At 41.7% G+C, this 26555-nt stretch overlaps 1 protein-coding gene and 1 long non-coding RNA gene across 2 annotated transcripts in view; one reads left to right on the top strand and one right to left on the bottom strand.

Moving 5' to 3' along the window:
• myripb (myosin VIIA and Rab interacting protein b) overlaps positions 1-26555 on the bottom strand; it is a gene marked incomplete at both ends in the record, with an annotated part of 206343 nt that overhangs the window by 99647 nt on the left and 80141 nt on the right. The window lies entirely within an intron of this gene.
• Positions 16979-17806, top strand: LOC311038779. The gene is made up of 3 exons (XR_014600087.1): positions 16979-17160; positions 17458-17517; positions 17714-17806. It is a non-coding gene; the product is annotated as an uncharacterized lncRNA (long non-coding RNA).

Here is a 26555-nt window from a genome sequence, read left to right as displayed (position 1 = left end):
CAACAGTAAACCCTGTCAAAATAATGCAGTGGTTCTCAACCACTACGCACTTCACTAGCAAAAACAGCCAATCCACAAGCTCAGTAGATCAGCTATGGACACTGGTTGAGAAACAGTGAAATAATGCAAATGACCTATTTACGACAATGAACCAATCATGCCACTATCATTCATTCGCGATCCGAGCTATGAAACCCAGCCCCTCGAAAACACACCAAGTTGAAGAAAACCCAGAAACTAAATCTAACTCGGTCGATTCTGCCACAGCAGAGGGAAATTGCTTTTCTAGTGGAATACAAAAGCAATCATGGTATTTCACGGATGCCATATTGGGCAAAAATTAATTTCCTTCCATAACATTGAGACTGATTAGGATCAGGCTCTGTTTCCCCTCTCTTTGTATGTGTGTGTGTGTGTGTGTGTGTGTGTGTGTGTGTGTGTGTGTGTGTGTGTGTGTGTGTGTGTGTGTGTGTGTGTGTGTGTGTGTGTGTGTGTGTGTGTGTGTGTGTGTGTGTGTGTGAGAGAGAGTGAGAGTGAGAGTGAGAGTGAGAGAGAGAGAGAGAGGTTTAATGAACAGCAAGCGTTGGCTATAGCTTAGTATAGAGGCCATTAGACTAATGAGCGGCATACATAAGTATTACTGTATAGTATTACTGTGTATAGAGTAATACCCAAGTACCACACACATTACCTCTTTATCTCTATCTCTGCTAACCACATAAAGGACCACTTTGCCATTTTTCAACCTACAGTATAACTTAATATAATTGTTCCTCACAAATGCTCATTATAAGATGGTACCATTTTTATCTACGTACTCTGTGTCTCAGAGGAGGGCTGTGGACATTTCAGAAACCTGCCCACCAGTGACATCATCGGCGGCCAGGTTTGGACATTTCAAAAATAAATAATCTGTACTGCTGGAAGCAGTATAGAGGCCTTGAGTAGGGTTCAACCCGAAGGTGTATTTATTCATCACCAAAGACAATAATGACACAAATGGATCAACTTTGCAGCACCCTTGGCATGGTGGTGTTTGGCTCGCCATTTACAGCAACTGGCAGCCACTTATACCCCAGCTGAGCTAATGAGCTTGGACTGCACCATGTCAAGGGGTGTTTCTAGATATAGACATACATAAATAAACATACAATAAATACATAACCCACATACATCATCTTAAAACTTTCCATGAACAACAAGTAAATATCAATTATTCACACTACTACAACACTACCACAATGTCCTTAGCAATTACAAATGCATATCACATCCAGCCGCTCTGCCCAATTACACTGGCCACAAAACAGCACCACTTGGTACTGTACATGTTAAGCTTTCAATAATCACTTAGCATTACCCATATTGCACCTCTCATACATATTTCACTTGGTCTCTATTGCACTCATTACACATTGCACTTGCCTCTCATGATTATCATTCAATAAATACTTTATGACTATTAATTGTGCAAAATACAACTGCTATAAAGTGCCAAGCATCAGTAACAGAGGACCTCTCTGTTACAATTAATGCTTTTAATTTTTTATTGATGCAATAACAATCACTTCTATTTCAACGTGCTAACTTTCCAGGAAGAGAAAGGCTGTCGTTTCTATTAGCTTGGAATCCCCATCGATGATGTCATTGGTAGGCAGGCTTCTGAACAGTGTGTATACGGAAATTGTGCCATCTTATACTGAGCATTAGTGAGGACCAATTATATGACGATATTGGTTGAAAATGGGTGAAATGCTCATTTAACCCCTATTTTCTCCTTTGACTACTCAAAAATAGCCGATCTACAAGCTCACAATGCATCGTGATTTGAAAAACTATAATGACATTATAGAGACGCTAGGGTGGTTAACAAGATAAAGGAAACACAACTGTATCTGGCTGTAGATACACCTGGGCAACATGGGTGACAAGTAGCGTACAGCTAAAGCCTAATTTATGCATTGCACAACGATGTCGCATAGAGAAAAAAGCAGATTTACACGCGCACAATGCGTCGTGAATGCAGCGCATTGTGAGCTTGTAGATCAGTTTTTTCCCCTCGGCCTGCGACACTGTCATGCAACAAAGTATAGACCAGATCAAAATGTTTAAATGTTTTAAACTAACGGGTAGAACATCTATGGATGTTTTCACAATATAAAATAAAGTGTCCAGAACATTAGCTATGTATAGTCTGTCAACCTGTGGATATTTAGAACAAACTAATATTTCTAATAGTCAATAACAATATCTTAATAATAATACTGCTCCAATGCGACCTTGCTGGTGTTATCTACCCGAGACATTTTTGGTCGTGGTGATGTCATGAAAACTTGGTCTATAAATTAGACTTAAATCATAAGGTTTTGTTGCCACTCTCTGTTCATGCATGTTAGCATGCCAAGTTTACTAATTCCTGCTATTTGACAGTGTGCTGAGTGCTGACAGAGGAGATCAAATAGGAAACAGAAATTAACATGTCAGTTAAAACATAATATAGATTTTTAGTTCATAGACCAGCTGAGCATCTGGGAAATAACACACTGAAAAAGAAAACACTCGTTGGTAAGTGTATTCGTCTGAAGAGCAAATGCGTACATGCATTGTGTATGAGTGCATGCATAATACACTGTGTGCGTTGTACAATGACATTCACACTGAATGGAATACTGTGGGTAATCTGGGTATATGCTGCACACACACACACACCTCACATTAGCCATGCAGTGTGATGGGTGGTCCCTCGATGCACTGAATTATTCACAAGAGGTGAGCAGCCTCTTGATACTACTCTCTCTCTTTCTCACAGACCTTTCTATATTTATCGCTCTCTCTCAGTCTCTCAACTGTCTATATTTCTCTCACACAGTCGCACACGCACACGCACACACACACACACACAAGCAGTAAGCTGAAGTAATATGATTCTGGTGATTCTGTGTGTTTAATTGTTGCCAATAAAGTATTCTATTGGTGTATAGCTGCCACCCATGATGCCACAGTGTCTCCCCGGAACAGGAACACAAACACACGAACACACACACACACACACACACACACACACACACACACACACACACACACACACACACACACACACACACACACACACACACACACACACACACACACACCTCAGTGCAGAGCCGCATAGGCCATTTCACTTAACACCTTATTTAACCTCAATTGCACTCATCCTTCAAGCGCGTCTCCGACTGATAAGAAAACAAGCTGACGGCAGATTACAGCTCCGCCACGTATCTTTAATGAGTGAGAAAGGAAACGGTGAGAAGTTTAATGGTTTTATTGACAACTCTGTGAAGATAGTGTACCTACAACTTTGGACCAGAGAAGCATGATCCTGTATAAATGGTAATGCATCATCGATTGTGCACCTGCAGCGAGGAAAAGTGTAGGAGTGTTCAGGGACGTGTTTTAAAAAGATCCACGGATATATAGTCTCCTGACAGCCAGGGCCTACTCACCTTTGTATTGTTGGAGAGCAGACGTCAAAGATAGAGTTAATTGTCCATGTCAGGGTCAGGGCCAAATTCATTAAAATGACAGGTAATTGATTGACTTCTTCTGACAGCCTGAAACCCTACTTTATTCCATTCCAGCCACTCCTTCTATAGGATTTGACAGCACAACGTTCAACTCCTATTTTGTTCAGATATAAAAAGTCACACCCAGTGTGAAGGTAGCGGCGCCTTTGATACATTTTGTCATCGTTATGTGTTTATAATGTGTTTATAGCCACGTGTCACGTGAAGCTTGACCAATCACTTCGTTGACGGGTCTGACCAATCAGAGCGTTGACGGGTCTGACCAATCAGAGCGTTGACGGGTCTGACCAATCAGAGCGTTGACGGTGAACACGGACAAAGTCAGGTATAGAGCAGGATCCGCTCTATACCTAAAGGTATAGAGCGGCTAGCGCCGCTAAAAATGCATATCATGCTTAACAACTAACAACAAACCCTAGCGTCACTAATATGGGCATGTCATAGAGCTTGTAGAGAGGCTAGTTTTGCTACTTGTGTGTGTGACACAGTAAGGCGTTAAGTTACGAAGAAAACGTAAAATGAGGTACAAGGTTTCTGCCTGACAGCAACGATACAGTATGAGTATGTTTATATGTGGTTTGAAAGCTGAGTGTAAATGTATCCCGTTTGTACTGGACATTTAACACCCCTGTAACTAGTTGTTCGAGCCATGCATTTATATACTGGGCTAAGGGCAATGGGTTTGTTTTGGCTTGTTAGTGGTTGTGGGCTGGAGGGAACCTGTTTTGTGGTTGTTTAAATGTAAGAGTGTCTTGTATCTCTTGCCGTCATTCAGTAAAACAACCGAGCTCTCAGAAAAGTAGCCTTTGGACGTGTCCTGTGTTTTTATTACACCATACTCCATACAATCACCGCAGACCCCCCCCCCCCCCCCGATAAGCACTTGGAATATAGGAGTTGAGGCATTGAGTTTTGTTTGACTTGTTCCACAGATAAATATTGTGAAAATAGCAGATCTAAAAGCTCGCAACGCGAGGCATTGCGAGCTTGTAGATCAGCTATTTTCACAATTCTTGTATATTATATTACATTATATATTATATTATATTATTTGACAATTTGGCCAATGTTTGACCAGTTTTTATAGTATAGTTTGTTTATTACTTTTGATGCAGTAATGCTCCTTTTCTTTTTTCCTTATTATTATATATATATATATTTAGGTGTTAAAAGGGTCTTACGTCCTTAAATGGTCACTTCACTGTCATCTGCCCCCCCGACAAGCCCATGGGATAAACAATGATAAAAGGACAATTACACTGCAGAGGCCTCTTTCAACAGCATCCGACCTGCTAACAAATGTTACACAGTTAGGTGTGGAGTCACTTTTTCTCCATGTCCTGCTACTATACACTGTTATTGTATATTGTAAAGAATGTGAGCTTTTCTTATCATTGTGGTGCTTTATTATTGTAATATTGGACCTGTGCACAAGACATAACAATAAAGAATCTTGAACTTTATCTTCCTTAAAAAGTAATTGTCCCTTCCTTCCTTAATCTTCCACAATCTTCCGTAATCTTCCTAGGAAAGTGTCACGATGGCAGTGGAGGTGTGTGTGGCCCAGGAGAATAGTCCTCTGCAGCGGTGGACGAAGACCTTCTTCTTATGACTGAGATTGTTACAGTAGTAGAACACCACAGGCTCTCAGGTTTTAAACCTCATCCCTGTGTGCTGACTCATCATTGATAGACATCAGTCCCATGGCTGCCGTGTTCATTGTCTGCAAACTTGATGATGGTGTTTTTTGTGTGGACAGGTAGACAGACATGGGTCAAGAGGGCATACAGTAGAGGGCTCAGCACACATCCCCAAATGGAACAAGAAAGTAGTTAAGGGAGTGCTGTGGAACGCTACGCAAACACTACAACACGCTCACAGCTACTCTGCACATTTCCTCTGATTTAGGCCAGTTAGAGTCAGCACTGGATGTACTTATAGAAAGTCAGTTTATTCATGAAAAAAGACAAAGCCTAAATTAGTCCTGTTGGAGGGTATTTGGACTGTGTGACGTAAATGTCAGCATATTCTCCACTTCACGAACAAAACAAAGTACTGTGTCCGTCCGACAGAATTTGGCCCAAACTCGGCTCCTGCGGGAGATTAAAAAACTATTGATTGTGCAAATGAGAGACTGCAGTGTAGCAGTCATGGACGGGGTGGGTATGAGAGAGGCACGGAATGCACATGGAGCTGAATACTAATTCAATTTGCGAGTTTATCAAAATGCCAGAGTTTATTTTCTTTCATCAATTCTTTTAGATCTTTTCATAAATTGTCTCTCCAATTTAGTCATTATGCCAATTCCCCACATGTGCAGTCCTAGTTACTGTTAATCCCTACTTGTAGGGACGGTGTAGACAACCACGTGTCCTCCGATACACAGAGCCACCAGCCCCTTCTTTTCACCTGACAGTGAGGAGTTTCAATGGGAGGGCCTTATGCATGCAAAGGAACAGGCTATATCAGTTCAGCTAGTACCTGCTGATCAGGTGCCTGACAAACTTAGGAATTGCTAGATGCAGCAACAGAGATCACCCTCCTCTGCCAGCTTCCAACTCACAAACACGAGCAATTGTGTTACAGTAGCTGGAACGCCTGACCAAGACGAAATGCCAGGTTTTCTACTTTCTGCTGATGACCTATTAAAACAACTACGGTTCTACAGTCTCATTTTGTCAGCTTCTCTCTCTCTCTCCCCCCCTCTCCCTCTCTCTCTGTAGAATGGATTAAGTTTTGGTTTTGCAGCGTGCCCAGAAAGTAACATTCATCAGCTTTTATTACAGTTAGTGGGTTTGAGAGGCAGGGACATATTCTCTCTTTACACAACTGATCTGCATCTCAAGCAGCTGTAAGCCCGAGAGCTTTTTGTTCTCAGGCTGATCGATGTACTTCATCCAGCACACAACAGAAATGAGCGAGGTTTCCTGAGAACAATAACAGCATAGACACAGCTGTGACTCAGACAAAAACATATGCATGATTAATGCAATGTAATTACCCAGCCAATTTCTACGGTTTCACATTTTAAATGGAGGCGAGTTGATACTGTACAAGTGTGCAACTGTATTAACACATACAATGTAATGTTCAATACAACGTAAGTGATTCCCCACAGACTCGGCGTAAATGCATTTTCCAAACTGACAGCACATATAAACAGCATTCCTTGGATGACAAAATCAGTCCTTTCCACTGCTTGACTCTTGCCTGGCCCTGTCTGCAACCATGGCAAACAGATCGGAGTGGATTCGATTAGAAGATATTGAATTATACTCGTATTGGCTTTGCTTCAGAAAGCCACAATTTACGCATGATGAAGTAACAGAAACAGGCATATTGAAACAGTGTAATACAGTGCTTCTCAACAGTGGCTCTGAGGCACTGGTTCGGCCGTGAAGATATTGCAAGGGGACCAACTAGTGGTGCCGGTTTTAGGATGTTTGCTCCAACCTGCCGTCCTTGTCATTCCAGCATTCTGATCAGACAGGGACTATAGACTGGAGAATGACATTAACAATGTGGAAAGATAGAAAACTAGCATTACCCAGACCAGGTTTGGGATCTTACTATTGAAGTGCTGACCCTATTCAACTGGTGAAATAATACAATTAATTCCTTTTACAGTGTAGCTGTTAGGTTAATTCTGGTACAAAGTACCAGGTTTAGCACAATATTTAATTCATAACAAGAATCTCATTGCGGATGTATCGAATTATGGAGCCATATGTGACATACCAAAGCTGTTTCATTTTAAAAAAAAGACACCGCATCCGCTTCCATAATGTAATCACTGCACCAACGTTCAGCCATAATTGGCCTCGTTACACATTTGACAATTATCTTACATTTTTGTCTCTGCAATTCAGCAATGGAATGGAATGTTTGGAAATACATTCCATTTCAGAACGCATGCCCCCACAAAAAATGCTGAGTATTAATTTAAGCACTTGGCATGCCATTTTAGGAAAAAAACATAAATTCCAACAATTTGGAAACATTGGTTTCTACATTTTACATCGGCTATTCTCAAAATAATTTGTATTGCTTTTCCGTGATTAAGTGGTTCAGTGGTTAACTCTCAAGAGTTCATGTCACGAACAACAGTGTATCACACAACCCCCCCCCCCCCCCCCCCCCCCCCTCCATTCCTGCCGACTACAGAGGGCAGAGCTATCCATTTCCATGCATAGGCAATGAGAATGAATTATTGAGCACAGGCCAAAAGGGAACCTAATGATATAACTCAGCTCCCATTAACACACCACACACAGTGATGTTCAGGTTCATTTAACACTCACAGCAGTGGGGTTTATTCACTGTGGTACTGTATATACAGTACATATACACATATACTGTATATACATACATATATTCAGAATATACATATACACACACATATATACACGCACGCACGCACACACACACACACACACACACACACACACACACACACACACACACACACACACACACACACACACACACACACACACACACACACACACACACACGTATGTATATTCTGAATATATGTATGTATATATGTATATGTACTGTATGTACAGTCGACATGTGTGCATGTACCTAAATGTGAAAAAGCATACGTGAGCAAGATAAGAGATGTTTCTCATGGTGCAACATGGCATCTGAGAAGTGTGTTTACTGTGCGTGTGTGCCTACAGTACGTGTGTGTGTCTACTGTCTACTCTTACACTTACACTTACAAGGCGGTAAACGTAGCAACCCACTGCTACAGATGAGCACACTCTAAAACAGGGAAATACAGTAAGAGAGAAAAAAAATGTTAAACAGATACTGTAGATGTGCAGAGAGAAGTCTACGCTATAGTGGTGGGAGGGGGTAGCTATTTTAATATTGATGTGAGGTTAGCCAGGATAGCAGAGGAGAGGGTCCATGGTCAGATAGAGGGAGAAGAGTATCACAGAGAATGTTTGATCGGCCCTTGGATCAGTCTGCTGCAGTGTTGCATCCCACTGGGCCAGTATCTATAGATTCTACACTACACCATTATCCCACTACATGGACCCACAAATAAATATGCAGCCAAGATGTCTCCGCTAGGCCTGAAAACTATTGTTTTGGTACGTACTGTCTTGTTATGGATCAGCATGTCCTTGTAAAAGCTAGTATAACTATGGTTTGATCCCTGTGCTCGTGGGCAGAACAACCGTACCCCTCACCTGAGTGTTAACGTACTTCTACCCATGATGTCATGTACTGTATATTAAAGCATATCCATCACCACCTTGAAAATTGTCTCAAATTCCTCTTGCCTAATCAATTACTGATTGATCCAGAATTCCACGACAAGACCATAGTGTCCCTACTCTGGTCATATCAGAACATTTGGCGAAAACAGCCGATCTACATGTGAGCTGTTATAGCTTGTAGATCAGCTATTTGACATACAACTGAGAATACAGGGCTTAAGTGGGTAATGAACGATATATGAAAAACCTATCGAACATATCTTCAATTCCATCTTTTAATAGTTTAAATGAGAATTATTTGGCTTGGCGCGCTCGTGTGTGTGTGTAAATTAATTTACAGAAATCTCTGAGTGCTTTCAAGCATGTAACGGTTAAATGCACTTGGTAATTGCAAATTGATTTTTCATGGTTTTTCCCAAGCGCTCAAAGTGCTTGGAATTGAACGTGGGCCGTTTAGAATGTACATTTGTCTCTCCTATGTGTGTGTGTGAGAGAGTGCATGCTGCAGGTGTTATGGGAAGATTTTGTCAATGCGAAATGCGATGCATTTTTGCAGAGGGTTACAGACAAGAAGAAGTAGGGTATTTTTCTCCACACTTTTATACATGATGATCTCCCACATCAGTATATGCATCAGTAATTGTAGTGGAGCAAAAGTATAGAAAATTGGAAATACTCCAGTAAAGTAAAATTACCTCAAAATTGTACTTACTAAGTACAGTACTTGAGTAAATGTACTTGGTTACTTTACACCACTGGGAAAAACAATCGCATGCCTCCGTCACCACATCCATGATGCCCTTAGATGCAGCAATGGATATAAATGCATCTAATTTTAGATCTGTCTGTACAGTAGATCCTGCTATTATCGGCTCTCTTGAACAGTGGATTAATTCACCACATGCACGTGCATGCCTGTGCATGCGTGCGTGGCTTTCATCTATTGTGTGTGTGTGAAAATAGCGAGAGAAAATGAATAACATCAGAAATTACAGTGCAATCAGAACCACAAATTAGCATTTGCCTGATTGCCTCCCCACTGTGTAGTTGGAAGGTTGCACGCTTGTGATGTGACTTATCAGCTCCAGCTGAAAGCAGAACAAAACCACATACAGCTCTTCCTTTCTCCTCCGCAATGCAGCCACACACACACACACACACACACACACACACACACACACACACACACACACACACACACACACACACACACACACACACACACACACACACACACACACACACACACACACACACACACTACATCTGGAGCAGTGGTGGAAGAAGTACTCCCATTAGTTTTTACTTAACAATGTAGAAACTCTGCAACATTTTACTTGACTAAAAGTATGAAGGTATTGGCCTGAAAATAATAACTTAAAGTTACAAAAGTATGTCCCATTTCACAAGCTTTTCTCACCTGTTCTGAGCTTTTAGATCGGCTATTTTCTATTAGACAAAGTATAGAATAGGGCTTAATTGGTTCATGAATGTTTTGTAATAACAATGTAAAGATACAAAGTATCAATCAGTACAAACAAGCAAGCTCCCAGAACTGAGAGGTTGCATTGAAGCGCATTGGACAATGCTGGCCATTCAAAAGTACTGCAGCTTAAAACGGCCTGGGGCCACTGTCACGAACGAGCAAAAACGGTTTCGACCAATGGGCTCGACCCACGAGCTTGCGCACAGGGTTGCGATTGGAGGTGACGCAAAACGTGTCACTGAAGCCCCAAATAGGCCCCGCCCATCATATTTCCCAACCCGGAAGGAGGGATGATTTAGGAGTACGCGCTGGGTGAGAAACTCAATGCAAGTGGATGGGCGGGGATTTCCAGCGGCCTCTCTATTTTTAACTCTATGCTGCATGCCCATATAGGGGCATAATACTGATGACATCAAGGATCTCCATATATGGGAATAAAGCGACAAGGACTGACAGAAAAGGGATTTCCATACTGTATATGGGCATAAAATGGACATGGACTGACAGATACAGAGATCTCCATGGGCATATCAGTCAGCGCAACGTAGGTGTGCTGAAGTCTAGATGTGAGGGCCCTCTAGTAATGAATATGTGCAATGTTCCTCAAAATTGACAAGTACAGTACTTGAGTACATCTATATAGTTACTTTCCACCACTGATCTGGAGGAAGCAGCAGCAACTTATATTGGCACAACTGAGTACTGGGGCTGTCTCCAAGCTGTTGATGAAGGTCAAGGTGTAATGAAGCTGGCAAGTCCCAGGCGCTGGCATCGCACCCAGCTTGTTATAGCAACAATCTTCTCCAGGACACAGAGTGCAAGAGAGTTCAAATAGTGACAAATAGTCACAGGGAAGTCATTTTTCCTGCGATTAGGACTGAAGACTCTAATATTGTTGCAGAAATCTTGTATGTCCAAATTCATTACTTTTCAGGAAATGGAAAGGGATGGGCGTATTCCCACCTGTCTGTAGTCCAAGTTGGTTAATAGAAACATTTGATTAACACTGAACTAGTCAATAAAACAGTCAAATTACCAACCAAGAGTGAATATCCTTGAGCCATTTCAAGCACTGAACTCATGACTCTAAATTGACTCGACTTCAAGGCATTTAATAGAATAGAAATGTGTCCGAGCAGTTCTCACTGTGCTATACCTTTCAAGGCTATCATAGTTTTTAATCTTTCATAACTTTACATTTTTATTTTGTTTTGAGTTTTTGTTTTATATCTCAGATTTACAAAGTGGGTTTGCTAGTTCAGTTTATTTTTGAAAAGGCTTAGTTTTAGTTTAGTTTTTTTTTTTTAGTCTTAGTTTTGGTTTTGGTTTTGTTATTGTAATATGGGGTATTTGTCAGAGGTGAGATTCAAAAAGTTCAGAAAAATTGAGAGAATATCTATTTTCACAATATTTAAAGATTTTTGAAAACCCCTAAACCTAACCCTGTATGAAAGAAAGCAAAAAACCTAACGACATTTTTGCTATGATTTTAGTTAGATTTACAATGCCGTTTCAGTTAGTTATTGTTTTTTTGTAAAGCCTTTTTTTCCCAGTTAACTAAAATGGGTTATTTAATTTATTTTGTTAGTTTTAGCTGAACTATAATAACCCTGGTCCCTTTCATTCTGTACTGTGGAATGTTTGACTTGTGCTCAACATGCAGCCCTATTCTAAGAGCTTTCATAGCAGCTCTAATCAAATGTGGATCAGTACAAGCAGTCCTCAGATGTTTAAGTAGAGGTTGGGGAATGAGCCAGTGAGGTACTATCCTCCGACTGATGGCTCTAGGAAAATGAAGGCTGACGGACTTGAAATGATGGGGAGATTAAATCCCTCTTGTCTTACTGCTGCTGTTGGAGTAAGTGGATGCATCCTCTGTTGAGAATAGAATTGACAATGGCTGATTCATAATCTTTCCCTTCTTCTCCGTTTTGCGATCTTACTTGGATTTTAACACTGAAATGTTGAGCTCGCATTATCAAATAGAAGAATGACTTCTTTTGGAAACTGAATTCAATTATAGTTCTTTCAAATCGATTTACAATTTCCCTATCAGCGATGGATGTCCCTGTTTATTGCACACAAAGAAAATCTGGTCCGACGTCCTTCCTCACTCCCTACCTCTTTCCTTCCACCCCCCACCCCCCCTCCTTCTCTCCCCAACACTCTTGTATATAGGCATAATGCGATAATTGCATTCCATGCAAAATGGATGTTGTCATTCTCTCTCACTCTCAGCTCTCTCAGCCCTTTCATTCCACGGCTATAAGACGCCCAAGGTGATCACAGCTAGGCCGCAAGGACGCAGTGATGTAATTTTCCCTTTTTACGCCTCTCCCCTTTGTCTGTGACTTACTGTCTCTTGTGTGTACCGTACCATACTATACTGTACTGTAGTGTTGAATCAGCTACCCTACAGATGAACTGGGAGAGCTATAGCTCTGAGTTGTCATCCATAGTAAGTCACACACAACGACAGACACACACCAAGACAAAGAGAAACACACACACACCCTCACAGATACATAAACATGCACAAACACTGGCACATAATGCCAAAGTCTGAATAGAGAAACAGAGTACATCTGGGCATTATTCACTGCTGGTGGATGGTGCATTTATATGCTGCCTTTGTCCAAGGTGCTTTACAATGTGCATTACATTCACCCATCCATTCCTACACTGTGCGTGTGCGTGCGTGTGGCTCCAGTAATCCCAGCAAGCGAACCATGGAGGACTGAACATTTGCCTTCTGCCACTTCCTGACTGACCTGCTGTTTGCAGCCTGTTTACTCCTGAAGAGCAATGACATTGTCCTACCCTCAGGTAGATGAAAGGTGACAATGGATCGGATTTGTTTGTTTTCCTTTTTTGATTTAGTTTTTTCCTTTTTGTTTTTGTTGGTCATTCATTCATACATAGATAGTGGCACTGATACACTGTTTTAGTTCTGTAATCTGTACATCAGACAGTCACCCTTAAAGGCAAAGCTTCAAGGCTGGCTGAAGACAAGACCACCAGGGAGTCCAGTGAACAGTGAAGTTAATTGTTTCTTTGTCTCTGCCACAAACAGTACAATGCTTCAATGCCATCTATCTTCAACCATGATTATAGACCAGAGTTCAACAGCCAGCTCCTAGAGCACGGTGCTGAGGACCTTTCTGTTGGAGTATCTCTCCTAGCGGACCACACTAATTTATGATACCAGTGACAATGCATGAACTGTTGTAATCACAATAAATTGCTTCCCCCCTCCTCTCCAGCCCTTATGTTAATTTCAGAAATGGAGCCAACATATGCAATTCAATTCAAACATTATTCCAGACACTCAGGGGGAACATAGACCTTGCAAAGGAGGAGTTTAACCCATTTAGGCCTGATGTTCCGATTCTACAAAATGTCTTCTAAATCCTAACAGTTTTCTGAAAAACTTATGTTACTAGATCAGTGGTTCTGGCAGTGAATGAGTTAATGGGGTTAAGGCCCTGAAGATGCTAATCTCCACAAGACGACAAGAACTATAGTCTTTGGGAGGTCATGATGACGATAGAGTCGTAATGTTCACATTACAAGGTAGCTGCTAGCTACAGTATATGAAAATCATCTGTTCTGGTTCTCAAACATTTTCACATCAAGGACCTCCCAAATTGATACATGTATTAGCCCGTAGACTCCCACTTGAAAAGATATGCCAGGGACCTCATAAGAGAACATTTTTACAGCGTGGCTCTATAGCAGTGATTCTCAACCGTTTTTAATTTCAAGGACCCCCACTTTGATATGCAATATGCCACGGAATGGATCCTCATTGGATAATGTTTTAAGGATAAGGATAATTCCTTTTAACAGGTCGTTCATGAAAGTCCTTGCGGTCTTGTTTCCAATGAGAACCTGTGAGCAATTAGGGGTTAAGAGTCTTGCTCAGGGACAAATTTAATTTCATCGACACATATGCTGGCCTGGCCTGGAATCGAACCTGGGGCAACCAGGGCCTCTGGCTCCCTAGGCGGGCTCACTAATCACTCAGCTATGGACGCCCCTTTTGAAATCCTCAGTGTTAATTTAATTCTTCAACTTTGTACACTCTTGGAGTTACAGACCCATATGGGCCCATTTGGTTCCCTAAATATCAATCATTTAGCTGGGGACCCCCTGGAACCCCCTCGGGCCCCCCCGGGGGTCCCCAGACCCCACTTTGAGCATCCAGCACTTGGTCCACATAATGCTGGTTCTCTGAGTGAAAGAGGGTCCTCTCCTCATAAGAGGGTCAAATCAGACGTCAGAGCACCTCTCCACACAGACACAGTGGAGGACCGTATTAGATAGAGCATTGAGGGGCCTATTGGAGGACGTCAATGCCAGCGTAAGACAGAGACAAAGGGCAAGGAGGCCAAATTATAGTGGTTGGCCATCTGCAGACCCTGAGGCTTCTGGAGATGTTTCATTTTTTGTAATGATAATTTGTGCATCATAGAAGCGCTGCTATATGAAACACAAGACAGATACAGACAGGGGTAAAGAGACAAATAAATCAAAGATTCAAGAATTAAAAAAAATATATATATATATAAGAGGGAGTAAACAGAGGCGCCCGGGTGGTGCGGTGGTTAAGTCCCTGCCCACCACCACGGAGGTTGTGGGTTTGAATCCCACGTGGTGCTTCCGACTTTGTCGGGCGTCTATGGGAACACAATTGGCCCGTGTTCGGGGGAGGGAAGCCGGGTGGAGAGGGTGATATTGGTCGTTGCATGTATTCCTACGGGCTGGGGCGGCACATGTCAGCAGGGAGTGTTGTGTGGGAGGAGTACACTGGGTGAAAAAGGTGATATACCTGGATACATGGGCAAGGTATACACCCACCCAACATAAATGATAGGTGGGAGTTTTTCAATGAATGCGGGAGAGGACTGTTTACCTTAAAATGCCTTTAAGATACCTGGATATACGTCTCTCTTTTCTCTGCTTGGGAATCTTCCTTACACATGTAAATTAGAGGTTTGTTCAAACAATGGGAGGTGTGGGGTTCATAGAGGGGGGGGCTCAGAGAGAGAGAGAGAGAGAGAGAGAGAGAGAGAGAGAGAGAGAGAGAGAGAGAGAGAGAGAGAGAGAGAGAGAGAGAGAGAGAGAGAGAGAGAGAAACACAGACTATTGCACAATTACTGATTAAAAAACAATGAGTGAGATGTCTGTCTGTCTGTCTGTCTGTCTGTCTGTCTGTCTGTGAGAGAGAGATATATACACACACACACTCACACACACACACACACACACACACACACACACACACACACACACACACACACACACACACACACACACACACACACACACACACACACACACACACACACACACACACACACACACACACACACACACACACAGATCAGGTCTTGGGTCTAAATATCAACTACTGTGCACAGTGGTTTAACTACTGATACTTTCTCTTTGATCTGGCTTAACTGTACAGTTGTGGCACTGTAAACACATCTGTATGCTATTATTTCAATCGGTAGGAATGATGGCGCACAATCCGTCCGTGTACCTTGCAAATTCCAAATCTCGACAGGCCTCCCAAAGAAATGCCGGTCTGGGTGAGGATGCAACTCGGCAGTTGGGTCCAAACGGGGTACCTCAAAGCTTGAGTTGCTAGAACACCACTTATTGATACTTTTACTTAAGCAAAACAGTTGAGTACTTGTTCCACCAATGTCCCTGTTTAAAAATGATTGAATAAACACTAATAACCAAGGTTACTGTAGTAACAGAGGTCCTCTCTGTTACACAAGGTGCTGTACAACAAACAGTGGTGTGAAGTAACTAAGTACATTTACTCAAGTACTGTACTTAAGTACAATTTTGAGGTAATTTTACATTACTGAAGTATTTCCAATTGTCTATACTTTTACTTACTATTTTATTTACTATTATTTGAAAACTTTAGTTACTAGTTACTTTGCAGATATAAATGATTACATTATAAAACATACATTAACCACTTTAGCCTTATTTTATACATCAACAAGCTCACACGCTATTTTCAAATGTATTAGCACTTTTACTTTTGGTACTTTAAGCACATTTTGATACCAAAATGTGTTGTACTTTTTACCCATATCACAAACAAGGCTACTTTATGTGTGTTTTCGTTTGTATTTTGGGGGATAGAGATTAGATTACATGCAGACACAACATTTGCATGATAGGTGTTGATGGTTTCAATGTTCCTATTGTTTCATGTTTCACTCCTGAGCACCGCCTCTTCACACCGTGTCTGTGAGATGTCTTTGAGCCAGTGTTGCCAGGTTTTTTTTATAATAAATTTGCACCAAGAATTTTATTTGAAAATAGCAGTCTACAAGCTCACAACGAGTTGCATCACGAGTATATCTTGTATAGCTTGTATATCTGCCATCTTCAAATAGCCGATGTATACAGTAGGTAGGTTTAAAGTGCTCATGTGAGTCATGTGACCCATAATCGCTTCTATTGGGCTTGTTTTTCTAGACCTGCTTGCTTGTTTCTCTCACAGAATCTGGCAACCCTAGCCACAGCACGGGGGCGTGTATTAGCCAAGGCACCAAGTTGGCTTTACAGGATAGCAGTTTGTTGTTAGAGAACTCTGCTTGGAAACTATTAACTTCATGATGAATTTGTTTAATTTGTGAGTAAAATGGCAACAAACACGAGTAGAGATTTATTTTATGCATCGGGTGCTGCTTCGAGTCCTCGCAGACGCCAGCCTTCGACTCCGAGAAGAACAGAATTATTAGGTGGTCCTCTTAGCTGGTCGAGAGCAACGCTGCTCGGGATGATGCTTTGTCTACGTTGCTGCCTCTGCCTGCACCAAAGAGCAAATAACATCAACCTTGCGGTAAGTGAAATTATGTCTGACTATATAGGCCCTGTGTCTACTATCTAGAAAATTCTTTGTATGAGTTGCTTGTAGAAAAATAAGTGTAACTAATGTTCTGGTGGGCAACCGGAAGGCTCACCCCAAAACACGATCGCCACCATTTTAGGGGGAATACCAGGTAGAGATTTTATCGGATATGTGCTGGATTTGTGCCCGGGTGACTGTGTTTGGGGCGAGTGTTTTGGTATTCCTTTGGTGGTTTGCCAAAAGCATTGATTTCCTCAAATTGACCTTTTATAATCATGCTGTTTACAGGAGGCTGTGAGGCGTCTACACAACTCGGAGAAGAATAACCACATTCAATCCAAAAGAAGTGTAAGTAACCAAATTCAACTATATCACAATCATGCTTTAGTAAGAGGGGAGACCAAGCCCCACCAATTTGATTTGTGGTGGGGGATAGTGGGGGGAGGTAGGCCTGTGGATTGAGTTCCTGTCCTGGTGAAATGTTTTAACTGATAAAAAAAATTGCACATGACTAAAAACTAACACGGTTCTTCTCTTCCAACAGGGTAAATTCTCCACATAGTATTGATGTTGCAGCTCATCTTTTAGGAGAACTAAGCATTAGTTTCTGTAATGTTGATCCTGTTTTTATAAAAGGTAAGCGCACATGCATAATACACTCACAGTATTCACATAAGCTATTTGCATCTTAATAGAGTGGGCTAGACCTGCAGAAAACAGCAAACCTGTATTTCTTATTGTAGCCTACTTACAGGGCATTGTTTTGTCTTTTTGTATTCAAAGACCCCTGTGTTATAATTGAAAATAAATAATTGTAATTCTTTTTTTCTTCTTCTGTTTTTCTTCAAGGCTTCAAGGACTGCCATTTTTGATCTTCAGCCCTCCAGCAGTCCAAAGTTCAGGAGATCATCTCCAAAACCTCATACCAAACGCTGCATTCTCCAGGACCCAATGCTTGAGGACACAGAGCAACTCCAAAGATGTACTTCCATTTTGGATCTTCAGCCCTCCAGCAGGAAGAAGTTCACAAGATCATCTCCAGGACCTTGTACCAAACGCTGTGTTCTCCAGGACCCAATGCTTGACGACAAAGAGCTTGAGGACTATGTTTTTAGTGCAAACTTGTTAACTCAAATCTTTGCTTCTGGGTCCCTGGAACAAAATATATTTCTTCCTGTGGATTATACCAGGGACACATGACTTGGATTTAGCTCTTCCTTGGACCCACCCGTGGATTACATGAGTAGCCTACAAGTGACTTTGTTTTCCTTTTCCCGCTATTTTTCTTTGCTCCTCCTCATGGCACTACTTGCTGACTATATGTCAGTCTATGTGGATTATGCGGTCGACACACACTGACATTTTGCACCGTAATCCTGTGTATAACGCACTGACTTTTGACTTTTTTTTCCCAAGCACCTTAACTAACGTCCATAAGTATATCATGCACAGTATACATTGCTGCTATGTTCATGCACATATCTTATCTCAGGTAGCATACTAGTGTGAGTATATAGACACACATTTCACCCACTTTTTTTAATTAAACCTGTGATGTGACAATAAACCTGATTCTGATTCAGAATATTTGAATATATATATTTTTAGAGTGAACATTTTTAACTCAAATCTTTGCTTCTGGGGTCCCTGGAACAAAATACTTTTCTTTGAAACAGTTTACCTTATCTGTGTGCTCCTGTTCCATTGTTTTGTATAAATGTATTTTTCTTGATCAATAAACATAATTACATGAGTTCTGCCTATGTGTTTTTCTATATTGTTTGTGTGTGTGGATATATATATATATATATATATATATATATATATATATATATATATATATATATATATATATATATATATATATATATATAAATTAGTGCAGGTAGTGGGGGGGGGACTATAAACCATCCCTCCCGGTGGGGGGGGGGGGGGGACAAGCCACAGCCCCTGGGAGGGGGGGGGGGCGCTATAAACCACCCTTCCCACTGAGGGGGGGGGGGGTATAAACTAGGGGGTTTATACAAGAATTAGCATGCAGAATGTGGGGTGGGTGGGTGGGGTTATAAGCCACAGCTTCCAATCAAATGTAGTTTTCTGCACATGCTCAGAAGTGGTTGGGGTGGAAGGGTGAGAGGGGTGGGAGGGGTGGGTGTGTGAGGTCCTTGCTGGCCAGACACCACAGGGGGTAAATGCAAATGAAGGTCTCAGAAATGGTACATACACCTGAATATGTGGGAGGTATGTGGGAGGTGGTACATTAATGAATGAGGGCAGCATACACACACATACTCCCTTAAGTATCAGGGGTATGCCTGAGGGATACCCTCCCAAAATCATTGCTTTTCACCCAGTGGTAGGTCTCCTGGTGGGGGCTCCTCACTGGCAGGTGAGTCAGTATGATACAACAGCAGTGACATCACAGAATTGTGTGTGGGGAGGAATTAATTGGCTAACTTGGGGAGAAAAAGGGGGCAAAACAATTGGCTACCCTAAGGAAAAAAGAGAGGGTAAACAGGTAGTAATGTACAGTACCAGGATTAGAAGTAAGGTGGCAAAAAACAAAGGAGATTTTAGGGTCTTGCCTTTTCCCTCTGCACTTTGACTACCAGGATTTGCTTTGATTTCATATCAAATACCACCAAAACGCCGAGATGCAAGGCGTGGCAAATTCTTTGTGCAGCCAAATGATGTGCCTACTGTCACTAACTGAAAAGCCTAGCGGCAGCACTGTCACCAGTGATACTGACACAAATTGATATGTAATGGTAGCCTATTGGGACAGCAAGGACAATCAGCCAGATGACAGGTTTTTACGTAAATGAATGCCCTACTTCATCATACGATCTAAAAAAGGAGAGCGGTGGAAGGAAACATGAGACGACATGAGAGCGTGTTTATTCAGACATGTGCATGTGTGTGTGAAAGAATGAGAGAATAGTAACTATTATGGATAGTGCTTTACAGAAAATGACCCCCCACACACGCACGCACGCACGCACGCACGCACGCACGCACGCACGCACGCACGCACACACACACACACACACACACACACACACACACACACACACACACACACACACACACACACACACACACACACACACACACACACACACACACACACACACACACACACACACACACACAGTGAGGTAATGTATACCACAGGGATCCATTCTCCACCCATCACCAAGCATGCATGAAGACCTGCTCCATCTCCTCTCATGCATGAAGACCTGCTCCATCTCCTCTCAAGCACCGCATTCACGGCCTGCAGGCTATGTGGTCCGTCAGGCAGAGTGGCACATTAGTAAAGTCTGTGTACGTACACAAAAGACACATATACAGTATATACACTACATGCATGTGTGGATGTACACACAAATATTGCACACGCACACACACACGCACACGTTTGTATTACTACACTTTGTGAGGACATCACAACCTTAAGCTAAAGCCAAAAAATAGCTGATCAACAAGCTCACTAGTCACTACGCGTCGCACGCTGGGGCACGTTTTGAGCCTGTAGATCGTCTATTTTCCAGCGCAAAACTAGCATAATTAGCATAATAAACTATAAACTAGCATAATAAACAAGCATAATTCTAACTCTAACTCCTAAATCTAACCTCTATAAATGTCTAATCCAAACCTCAGCCTGAATTCTTTCCCAATTGTAAACCTAACTCTAAAAAATCTTTTAAAACTATAACACAAACATTTCTCTTGTGAGGATCCAGGAAAATGGTCCTCGCAATGTCAATTTCTCAAGTTCTACTATACTTGTGGGCATAGTAATACAAGCACACGCACGCGCACCCCCACACACACACACTCACACACACACACACACACACACACACGCACTCGTGTGCGCGTGTGACTGATTGGCCTGTCCCCATAGGATGCCTTTGAAGCACATAGCGTGTCATTACCTCGATATACACCAGGAAACATATAGCTCACGCTTTTGAGCTAACAAATGCTCTGAGGCGCTGCACTCTATAAAGGCATCAACAGCACATGGGCGAAATAGTTTGCTGTATACTGTAGCTAGCCATATGTTGTCCAACACAACAGGAATACTCATTGAAAACAAGTACAACCAATAACTACTTAAGTTATTAAACGTGTCCATACTAATCAATTATCATCACAGTAATTTTAACAATACTGGATGTGGCAGAGAAATGTTAAGTGCTGAGGAACACATTTTACTTAAGGCATTTCGCATATAAACTGGTACCATTCCAACATCGACGCCAGTATTATCCATGAGGTGATGCCCCCACAAAGCAATGAAAATTGCCCTTTCGTGGGGAGTAAGTGGAAACCAATTTAACTCTGATATACACATCCACTGACAAAAGGTATTCCGGCTCGCATGAAGTCACATTTTGACCAATCTTATGTGAAGTTGAGATTGAATTTGTGACTGAAGTTGACGTTGAAGCTCAACCACTTGAACCCTAGCATTCCTATTCTGGGCATGTCATGATAGTGATTCGGCGAAAATAGGCGAATATTTGGTGAAAACAGCCGATCTACAAGCTCACAGCACGTCATGCTGCGACAAAGAGATTGGTGTAGAGGGAAAAAGGAGAGTACTTTTACTTCACTTGAGTATTTCCATTTTTCAATACTTTATACTTCTACTCCACTACATCTCATTACAGGCACATATTTAATTGTACAATTATACGACAACTTTGGTAACAACAATTTTACACTTTGTCTATTTGAAAATAGCCGATCTACAAGCTTGCAACATGCTGCATCACAACGTGTTGTGATTTTGACTTTGAAAACTTTTGAAAAAACTTAATTGTGGTGCTTTAAGTATATTTTGATGCCATTACTTTTGTACTTTTACTAAAATAAAATTTGGAATACTGGCCTTTTACTTGTAACAGAGTATTTCTACATTGTGGTATTGCTACAGTACTTCACCCATTTTCAACCATATCTTCATATAATTGGTCCTCACTGAAGCTCATAAGATGGCACCATTTTTGTCTACTCATCCTGTGTCTCATTGGTGGGCTGTAGACAGTTCACAAACCTGCCTACCAGTGACATCATCGGCGTAGATTCCAACCTAATGGAAACTACAGTCTTTCTCTTCCTAGAGAGTAAAATTGTTTTGAAATGACCGAACCTGCCTACCGACAATGTCACTGGTAGGTAGGTTTATGAACTGTCCACAGCCCTCCTCTGAAACACAAACTGAATAGACAGAAATTACGCCATCAATGAGCATTAGTAAGGAGTCAGGACCTATTATGTATGTAAGAAACCTTCTTCCACCACTGCCAGTGAAAGCATACTCAGATGGTTTGAAACGCTGAGGAAGGCCGACATGCCGAAACGTGTCCGTTTCTCTAGAAAGATTGCTGCTGCTGTGAACCTATTAAAAGAGAACATAAGAAACTACTGAAGAGAGTGCGGATAATCCTTTTATTGTATATATCCTCAAGAATCTGCACCCAGTTAAACCATAAGAGACTATTCCTCAAGACCCCCCTTGAGCAGAGCACGCCTTCTCCTGACTGTATTGATCCGGTAGGAGAGTTAGTTACTTTGAATGCCATGCTCTGCCCACTGAATTAGATAGGGTCTCTCTCTCTCTCCCCCCACCCTTTTGTCCCCCTCCATCACCCCTCTCTTCCCCTTCTCTTCTTTGCCTCTCCCCCCATCATCCTCTACTCTCAATGAACTCCTCCACGCTACAATGAGAACTTGAGGTGAGAGTTCTCATCAGGGAGGAGAGTTTCTCACTAAGCCAACTTATCGTCTAACACAGGCCAATAATGAACAGAGAGTCTTTGGGAAGAAATCCAAGTAAAATGTGTCCAGCGCCGATAACACTTTCCAATCAGAAAGGCTATACTGTAGTTTGTACGGACACCACGGGGGAGGGAAGGCGGGAGAGAGGGAGGGAGGGAGAGAGGAAGAGTTTAAAAAGCACTTAGTAATATTTTCTGCAATAATTTTACACAGGACTCAATGTACAAAAGAAAGTAGGATCATCAAAGGAATACCATAGGACTACCTAAAACAATCCATATGATTAGACCAGCATAGACAATCAATTCATTAGATTATTTTTCTTTCCTTCTTATATATTTTTTCTTAACAAGACAAAACCAAACCAAAATAAGCAACGTTTAGAATGCAACCTGCAGGGTGCCGTCACTATCTATTGTACATAGTGCCTCACCTACTGTACACACCACACCTGTAAAAATAAAAAATAAAATGTCCCCCACCATGGCTATATGGTAGGTGTTTTCTACCTCGATGCAAGCTGCCATTATCCCCTTTGCCATTAACACAGAGAGAGAGAGAGAGAGAGAGAGAGAGAGAGAGAGAGAGAGAGAGAGAGAGAGAGAGAGAGAGAGAGAGAGAGAGAGAGAGAGAGAGAGAGAGAGAGAGAGAGAGAGAGAGAGAGACTAGAAGAAAAATATGTTAAGAGTGTTTACCATGAAATGACGCATGTGACTGAAATCATTAAATGGTGCAAGAATTATTACATTTTGTATTCTGGTGCTATAATTCTTTTTCCTCCAGTTCTCATTACTGACATTACTATTCATATTACTACTGTGTGCAATTTCCCCAGGCCGTCTCCGTAATGGACACAATCTATTTCCCAGAAAAAATAAATTAAACGAGAGAGGCTGTCACGAGCACGTCATGAATGTCACGTCATTCCATGAGGAGAAACACTCTGCAACATACTGTATTACCACCGCAGAGCCGGACACTCCATAAACCCTGAGGTGGAAGAGGGCTTAAAAGGTCAATTGATTGAAGCCAGATCAAGACTTATAAATAAGACTTTGGCATGTAGTGGCCCTGACACAGACCAGCTGAGGTCAAATCGCTGCTGTCAAGCGTTACTGTAGGAGTTATTCAATGTTTTGTATTATTTCACATTTATTTTATTTTATAATGTTTTGTTTATGTGCTGTTTTGTAGAATTGTTTTCATTTCAACAGTATCATTATTTCAGTTCATTTGTGTTCTAGTTAATTAATTTAGCGTAAGATTCACTCACGACACGCTGTCAGGCTGGCATTGCAGCCTAGGGTGCCTGGACCGTCACGCTACGGCCCAGGCCGAGTTTCTTTGTTTGAGGATAACTACATTTACCATACAATTTCGTGCACAGTATCACCTGTTGGATGCTGGCCTTGGAACAGCTTTCATTCAATCCTGGGTGGATTTGTGTAGAAAAAATCCAATGAAAGCTGTTTACCCACCATAAGTGTCCATGGTTCCTACCAGCTTGCTTTTAATACATTTTCAAACAATCTCCTTCCTCTGTTACCATCTGTGACGTAAGCTGAGTAACAAAAAAATCCATACAACAGACACAGAGAACACAGTAAGACTTACTTTGAGAACATACTGTACAGTATATTATTATACAAGTTATACAAGAAACTAGACTTGTGATATATTGTATTACATTGTATGTCTGGTCTCATGAGAAGGCTGGTCGCTCCAGTCCAGACCACTTGTGGCTCTCGACTGTAGCACCCAAACACCACTGGTGTGTACTTTTAATAGAGTTTGCACAGGTATTACTTTTCTATTTAATTAACACACCATTTCTAACAATCACCTGACCAGGGTGTTGGATTTCAGACTGTGTCCTACCTGTCCTTATCACCCATGTTCAATACTTCCACACTTTGTTCTCTGCCTACTTGAGTTGCCTGAATCCATACCTGTACCTCTTCCTTTCAACACTTTACACTCCACTCCGTCTCTCTGGTCTCTTAACATAAGCGAGCTTCATCCAGAGATTGATCGTAGTGACCGGTATCAGTCTGCCTGATATATATGCCATTATTCTACTTTTATGACATCGGTATAGGCAATTATGCAGCTGATGTGTTCAGATTTTAACCTTTTAAAAAGTTGTACAAAGCACACAAGCACAATATCGTGATATTTTTTTAAACCTTTTTGAATATTATCTATCACGATCAGTAGAAAACTTTCGCACACTTTTGATTAAAAGTCTAAAAGCAGGTGCGTAGATGAAACAGTGAACATTACTGTGGAAGGTCGGGGAAGGTTGTGTGTGACCGAAACGTTGCTTAATAAATCCTTCATGTACCGCGCAAGTGGCATTGTGCGGGTTATCTTTTATTGTTGAATATTATCTATCAAAAGTTATGTTTTTCTATTTGTCTGTTTGCTCATAATATATATATATATTTTTTTTATATTTCTTTTTTACAAAATGTGGCTAAAAACTTCTGTAATCGGTGATCTAGGACTCTCCAAAATCAGGAGTATATATCAGACCCAAAACTCAGGCTTGAGTCTCGTCACACAGGATGCCTCCACAGTAGTATTCACACACTGTTCTTCACTTTGACCAATGTGCATTCCCCACACACCAGAGTAAGACAAATATGCCAAGACCACAGCTTGATTGTCAACCTGAAGGAGAGACAAGCCAAAGAGAGGAGGTGAGGGAGCACAGACGGGTGGGTGGAAGAAACGAGAGACGGAGAGGCGGTCATTAAAGATGCTGGGGGGGGGGGGCTAAGGATGTGGGGGTGGGACTGGGAGGGGGGGGGCTGAATAGCTGTGGACACGCACGCCCACCATACCACTACCGCCGCGGTGGAGAAGTGCACCGTTTGCGGTATATGAGGGACTCAATCTCTTGCGAGGCAGTCACAAGGGAATAGTGACATGCAACATGGGGGGAAAGCCTAACGCATTCTGACCTAAGCCCATTAGGTTGAATCACATGGAGTGAGGTGGTGGCTACAGCAATAGACCTCTGTACTTGTGACCTTTTACTTTTTCTTTTACCACATTAACCGTAGAGTTCCTACATTTTCAAGTTCATTCATTCATTCATTCATTCAACCTTTATTTATTCTCGAAAGAAATTGAGGTTGCCCTCATTTGCAGTGTCGTCGAGATACAGCACAGTACAACATCAATACAACATCAATATTCATATCAATGATAATTTCATAACAAAAACAACATTAAAAACAGTTACAGACATTTGTGGGTAGATCTGCAATCAAAGATTTAAATTGACCATATGTTATGGGCGAACTGATCTTAAATTTCAGCTGTAGGTCATTCCATGTAGTTGGGGCACTAACGCAAAAGGCTGTTTTCCCCAGTTCACTTTTTACCCTAGGGACTTTTAGCGTCAGCCAGTCATTTGAGCGTGTCCCATGCGCTCCAGGATTCCATTCCATCAAGGAATTAATATATGATGGCAACGTCCCATCAATTGCCTTAAAAATAAATAGGTACCAATGTTTGTTTCTCCTGTCAGCCAAAGATGGCCAACCTACCCTGTCATATAGGATGCAGTGATGGGTGAAGTT

The sequence above is a fragment of the Gymnoscopelus microlampas genome (genome assembly GCF_963454915.1).
Source record: "Gymnoscopelus microlampas genome assembly, chromosome: 22".
Classification (NCBI taxonomy): domain Eukaryota; kingdom Metazoa; phylum Chordata; class Actinopteri; order Myctophiformes; family Myctophidae; genus Gymnoscopelus; species Gymnoscopelus microlampas.
This window is presented reverse-complemented; position numbering and strand designations above follow the sequence as displayed.